Raw genomic sequence first — 7,089 nt, 5'->3', positions numbered from 1 at the left:
CTTTGGAATTCCACATTAAAAAATTTCCCTAAAGATACACTTACATTCACGAATGTACATAAGAATAATTATTGCATGTAGTCATCATTTTTTACCTCACAATTTATAAATTTTACAGTTTTCCCTGGCTTCAGTATTGGCTACACCCAAGTAACCTATCAAAAATGCAAATCTGAGGATGTAACGCACCTTCTCAAATTCTTTCAATGTCTATCATCTAAGGGTGATGTCTAACCTCTTAACTTGACCTATGAAACCCCCACCTATCTCACTCTTTACTCTCCACCACCTCCTACTTTATACTTTAAGTTGTAAAACACACACACACACACACATACACGCGCACACGCTGCTATTTCATGCTTCAGTGCCTTTGTTCATCAATCATTAGTTGGTCCACAAATATTTTTTTTAATACTATGGCACACATTGTTCATTGCTTACCATATCAGTTAGGAATTACATTCAGTTGCTAATAGGAAAGACCCAACTATAGTGGTTTAAATAAATTAGGACTTTATTCTCTCATGTAAGAGAAATCTACAAATGGTAAGATGGCTTCATAAAAATTATCAGGGTCCAAAGCTTCTACTTATTATTGGCCAGAACTGGGTCACAAGGTTATCCTCAGATGTAAGGAATGTTTATCAGTCTGGGTTTGGTTAAAGTATCTGCTTCAGCTAGTTTAAAAAGATAGAGGACTATAAGGTATTAGTAACTTACACAATCATTGGGATGAAACAAGCTTGGGCTGAATTTATAGGAACAATTCCAAAGACATTCCACGGAACTGGGCTGCGAAGGCAGCTGATACTTCTGCCAAGGTCTAGACTCTGCTTGACAAATGGAAAGCTGTCCCCACAGTGGCTGACTCCAGAAGCACACCACTTTTGCAGCATATATGTCAGCAAAATGGATGCCTTGTATCCTGCTTTTCTCCTGATATAACTCAATTTGGAATTCAGAATTTTTACACCAATGCATTTGGCTGGCAGGACCCAATTCATATCCAGAATCTATCTGCAAGAGAATCTTGGAATATATAATACTTAGCTTTCCAGCCTCTGAAGTACAAAAATGTAGATAAAAAGAGGCTGGAATACCTATTGAGTGAGCCAGTCCCCAGCATCTACCACAGGAAGTAGGAGAGGCAGGCTAATGATTGGCTCAGCACTAAGAGTAGGCCCATAATATAAATAAAATTAGGGTTTCATTATCAAAGAAGACGGCTGGGGATGGCCATAAGGAGAGCCACAAGAATATCTGCCATGGGAACCTGACCCTGTCTTAAGAGATCAAGGAAGGTTTTCCTGAGAGGGCAAAGAGGGACAAGGAGCACATTCTAGGCATAGGGGGAAAAGCAAGTTGAGAAGAATATGCTGCTTTGAAAGCAAGTACATGGGGAAGGAGGATGGTTACTGCACGTATATTATTTCATTTAATCCTTACAAAAATCCTAGGAATAAGTACTATATCACTCCCAGTTTTTAAATCAAAGAGGACCTTAAAAGGTACATTAAAGGATTTCAATATATTTAAGGGCAGCCAGAAATCTTTCACAAAAATGCAGAGGTGAGGGATGTTGGGGAGCTGTTAGTAATGCAGAGAGGAGTACAAAATTCCAAACAACAAAAAACACCATAAATGTAATGAAAAATAAAACAGATTGGAGGAAGTTATTTGCAATGCATGTAACTGTTGATTGACTAAAGATTAGTATCTAAAATATGTAAAGAAATCCCATTAATAAATTATAAAACTTACAAATACTCCAATCAAAAATTGGGTGAAACTATTATTTACAAAAGAGAAAACCCGAATGATTAAAAACATAAAAACAAATTTAAGAGAAAAAGAAAACATATGTAATCTTTTCAACCTCGTGGAAAATGCAAATTAAAATAATAATAAATATCATTTTATAGTTATCAGACCTGCAAAAATGTTTAAATTCTGAAAAGAGTAAGTTTTGACAAGGATGTGGTACAACCACTTGGAAAGCAGTTTGACTATATTAAGTATGAAGATACATTTAACCTTCAATCCTTCAATCCAGCAATTCAGCTTCTAGGGACAATGGTGTGCTGTGAAAAGCAAGTATTAATTATTGAAGCATTCAGGTATTCTGTGAGCCCGTTGTTAAATAGTAGCTTGAAATCAGCCATAATGGGAGTATTCACACCATGAAAATCTGAAAATACCACAAATCAGGATTTGGGGGTTTATTTGTTTTTTACATCCTGTTTACCAGAATACCACTGGACATAGATATGTACAAGAAGACATTATAGAAGAAACATTCAGAATCTATACTGCATTTAAGTTTAATGGGGTATTGATTTCAGGACATGATTTGTGTTAGATCATCAGTGAGGTACAAATAACATCATAATTTAACTTTAGTTTGAATTTTTCAATTACTTCCACATTCTTAACTCTCTATGTAATCATTCTTAATTTTTTTTTTTAAACAGTAAGAAAGTGTACTATTTCACATAACCAGAAGTCTAAGCTGGAGTGCTCCCTGGCTGGTTAATTTGGTGGTTGTTTGGTTCCTTCTCCTCCTTTCTACTTTGCCATCTTTGGCAAGCTTCCCTCACTTAATAAATGGCAAGAATTCTTTCACAGATGATAATATCTAGGAAAGAAGAGCTGTTTCTTCCCATATGTGCCTTTTCATCAAAGAAGGAAACTTTCCCTAAAGTCCCCTAGCAGACTTCCTCTCAGGTCCCATTGGTCAGCTTGAATAATTTTAATAACATTCCATTACATTTGGATTTTGTCATAGGACTTAAGTAGTTGTTTGCAAGTCTTAGTCTTAACATAAAAGTTAAATTTTTAAACAGAAAAGGAAAACCCTAGTGTCTCACATTGACAATTACAGGACTCATTATTTTAGATCCGGGCAGAAATCACAAGTAATTTAGGTAATTTTCACTGAAATCATCTCAGTAAAGTTCATGTACTTTAAGTGTTTAAGAATCAGCTTTCATTCGGATCAATGCCCTATTTTCTGACAATTTAATGTATTTTTCACAGATTTGGAACTTTAACCTTGATGAGAGGTATAAATGCTATGATTATCTTAATGTCAATATTATGTTTAAAAATAATCTTGCCTGAAGTAAAAGGATCTTATGTATAAAAGTCATGCATTTATGACTAAGGTCATTTATATTTTTCTTGCATTAACTCTATTTTGACATGCTTACTCTTGAGCAAGAAAAAGCACAAGCATATGGTTATTATACCCAACTTCCTTCCAGTTCCAACCTCATTTTCTGCTGCAAACATCTAGGGGGACTGGGAGGTTCTCCAAATCATTCACTAAATAAGAAAAAAGAGTGAAGGCCAAATGTATTAATTTACTAATGAGATTTACATGTGTAAGTGCAGACTATATAGGTTCTGAAAGCTTTTAAGAAAATAATGTTCTGTATTCCCTGAATCCTGATGTATGTCTACCTCCAAAATGTCAACTTTTTAAGATAATCCTGGTTATACTATCAAAGAATGGCTACTTTTAAAGTTATTTCTGATAAACTACTATATTAGATTTAAACCATGAAACTTTTCCCTTGATGTGGTTTTAGTTGTGTTTACAACTGATGCATTAACTCAGTTCAGCAATCTGGAGACTAGCAACCCCCAGGGATGCACTTACTGCTGGAGAATACCAAACACTTTTCACAATGCCAGTCAGGGCTGAAGGGGCAAATCTCAAAAATGGTCTATTTTTGCAGTCGTAAGAGAAAATGTACTACTTTAATAATTCTTTCTTAAATTTAATTATAAAATTTCATACACATAGTAAAAATCCCAACGGTAGAGAATGGCATACAATAAAATATAAAATATTTAACCAAAAATTTAACCAAAAATAAGATTTTAATTAAAGACTTTTCTGCACCTAGCTTTTAAATTTTAATATATCTTTAAAAATATTCCAAATCAGCACATACAGATCTATCATTAATTTATTCAATAATTCAATAGATATTAAGTCCTAAGGATTATATTAGGTGCTAGGAATAAAAGATGAACAAAAAAATGATGAACAAAAGAGACAAGATCTGGCCTCTCATAGAATGTATACTCCAGTGAGGGCAGCAAAAGTCAATAAGTTTAAAAACAAACAAGTAAGATAATTATAAATTATGAAGAAAACAAGAAGGGAGATGATTTATAGTGGGTCCACTGTAAATAGGCAGGGCAAGTGTGGCCTCACTGAGAAATGGGCATAGAAGCTAAGACCAAAAAAAGGAAAGAAGTCAGCCATTCAAAACACCAATTCCAGGCAAGAACAAAGGTCTTCAGATGTGAAAATTATTTGGCATGTTCTAAAAAGTAAGAGTAGACCAAGGTGACTGGTATGAAGTACGAGAGGGGAAGCAAAAGATGAGGCCATGCAAAGGTGTGAATCTTTTTCTCTCTTTTTAAAATATAATTTTATTTTTATTGTGGTATACATAACAAAATTTACCAATTTAAGCATTTTTAAGTGTAAAATTTATTGGCAATAAGTACATTCACAATCCATTCACAAACCATCACCATTATCCATTTCCAGAACTTTGTCATCATCCCAAACAGAAATTCTGTACCCATTACACAATAACTCCCCATCCACTTTTCATCCCGGCTCCTGGTAATCACTGTTCTACTACCGCTATGAATTTGCCTATTCTAATCACCTCTTCTAAGTGGAATCATATAATATTTGTCCTTTTTGCCTGGCTTATTTCACTTAGCATGTCTTCAAGATTCATCTGCCATGTAGCATATAGCAAAATTTCTTTTTAAGGCTAAATAATATTTCATTGTATGTATATACCACATTTTGTTTATCCATTCATCCATCCATGGACATCTGAGCTGTTTCTACCTTTTGGCTATAGTGAATAATGCTACTATGAACATTGGTATAGAAGTATTTGTTTGAGTCTGCTTTCAATTCTTTTGGGTATATACCCTGAAGTGGAATTGTGGAATCATAAGATAATTCTGTGTTTAACTTTTTAATGAATTGCCATACTGTTTTCAACAGTGGCTGTACCATTTTACGTTCTCACCAGCAATGGGTTCCAATTTCTCCACATCCTTGCCAATACGTTATTTTATTGTTGATTTTTTGATAATAGGGTGTGAAGTAGTATCTCATTGTAGTTTTGATTTACATTTCCCTAATAGCTAGTTATATTGAGCATCTTTTTCATGTGCTTATTGGCCATTTGTGTACCTTCTTTGGAGAAATGCTTATTCATGTCTTTTGTCCATTTTTGAAATGGGTTTTTTCTCTGCTGAGTTGTAGGAGTTCTTCAAAAATTCTGGATATTAATCCCTTATCAGATGTATGCTTTGCAAATATTTTCTCCCATTTCATCTCTCTTATCAGTCTCTTGGTAGTATCTTTTGATGCACAAAAGTTTTTAATTTTGGTGACGTCTAATTTATCTATTTTTTCTTTCATTTCCTGTGCTCTTGGTATCATAGCCAAGAAATCATTGCCAAGGCCAATGTAATGATGATATCCCCCTATGTTTTCTTCTATGAGTTTTACAGTTTTTTAAAATTTTTTTTTGAATGTTGTGACTGCTGACTCCCTGAAAAAACAAACAAAATAACCTGTTGGTAAGCAGAGCTGAGTTTATTATCACAAAAACTTGTAAAGGAGGGAGGATAAGGGAAGCAAGGGAGACCACTGCTTTGAAATAGTCTCTTTTCTTTTTTTTTACAGTGCGTATACATACACGTATGTTTGTTTATTGCATTAAATTCCTCACAGCGCTTTCCCTCCTATATTTTTATAATCCAGAATAAGGGGGATTCAAAAAAGTATTTCCTTGATCTCAGTTTGAAAAATATAAAAATGAAATTAGGATGACAGCAATCTGTTAATATGCTGTACTTGATATAGTCTTAATAATATCTCCAAATGAAGAAGGCAAAGGAAAGACATTTATGAGCTTTTTGAGGGTCTGGTTTAGGATGAATCTTTCGATGTTGAGGGGGTTAATTGAATTTGGGTAAAATTCATGACATAATTCATATAGACATAGCTAGGGAGGGATTCAAAGTGAATCTTTGACAGAAACGGCCATTTGATAAGCCTAGTTGAGTGATCCAAGGACATACTTATTCTCCTGAGGGATAACTGAGTAGTCTGTGGTTAAAAAAAAAAAAATGATCTTCCATAAGTTTGAGTTAAGTAAAGTTTCTTAGACATAACACCCGAAGTCAAATCCATATAAGAAAAAACATTGACAAATTGGATTTCATCGAAATGAAGAACCTCTCTTTGAATGACATTGTTGAAAGAATGAAGACAAAATAAAGACTGGGAGAAAATCTTTGCAGAAGATATCTTATAAAGAACTTGTATCCCAAATATATAAAGAACCCTCAAAATCAAGTATAAGAAAACAAACAACTCAATTTTTTGAAATGGGAAAAAGGTTTGAATAGACATTTCATCAAAGAAGGTATTCAGATAACAAATAAGCTTGCAAAAAATGTTCATTATTATTTAGAGAAAGGCAAATTAAAAGCTCAGTGAAATACCACCACATACCTATTTCAATGTCTAACATTTTTAAAAGGCTGACTAAACCAAGTGTTGGCATAGTCAAAGAAGGTGAAATGATTGGAACACTCAAGCTCTACTGGTGGGAATGTAAAATGGTATAAAGTTAAACACACACCTACCATGCCATTCCATTCCTGGGTGTTTACCAAGAGAAATAAAAGCACATGTCCAAAGATTTGCATATGAATATTCATAGTAGCTTTATTTGTAATAGTCAAATACTGAAAAAAAACCAACATCCATCAATGAGGCAAAGAATAAACAAATTGTGGTATATCCATATACAAGAATACTACTCAGCAGTAAAAAGGAATTAACTGTTGTTATACACAGCAGCATTGATGAGTCTCAAAATAATTATGCTGAGTGAAAGAAGCCAGACAAAAAAAGAGTACATACTCTATGATTCCATTTAAACAAATTAGAATTAATTTTCACACTCTCCTCTACACCTTTCAGTAATGGTGGCTCCCACACCCACCCACCTAGTTATAGGCAAAGGC

This window comes from Pteropus vampyrus, unplaced genomic scaffold (assembly GCF_000151845.1).
Source record: "Pteropus vampyrus isolate Shadow unplaced genomic scaffold, Pvam_2.0 Scaffold99, whole genome shotgun sequence".
In the NCBI taxonomy this organism is placed as follows: domain Eukaryota; kingdom Metazoa; phylum Chordata; class Mammalia; order Chiroptera; family Pteropodidae; genus Pteropus; species Pteropus vampyrus.
The sequence above is the reverse complement of the archived record's forward strand: the minus strand, read 5'-3'. Positions refer to the sequence as shown.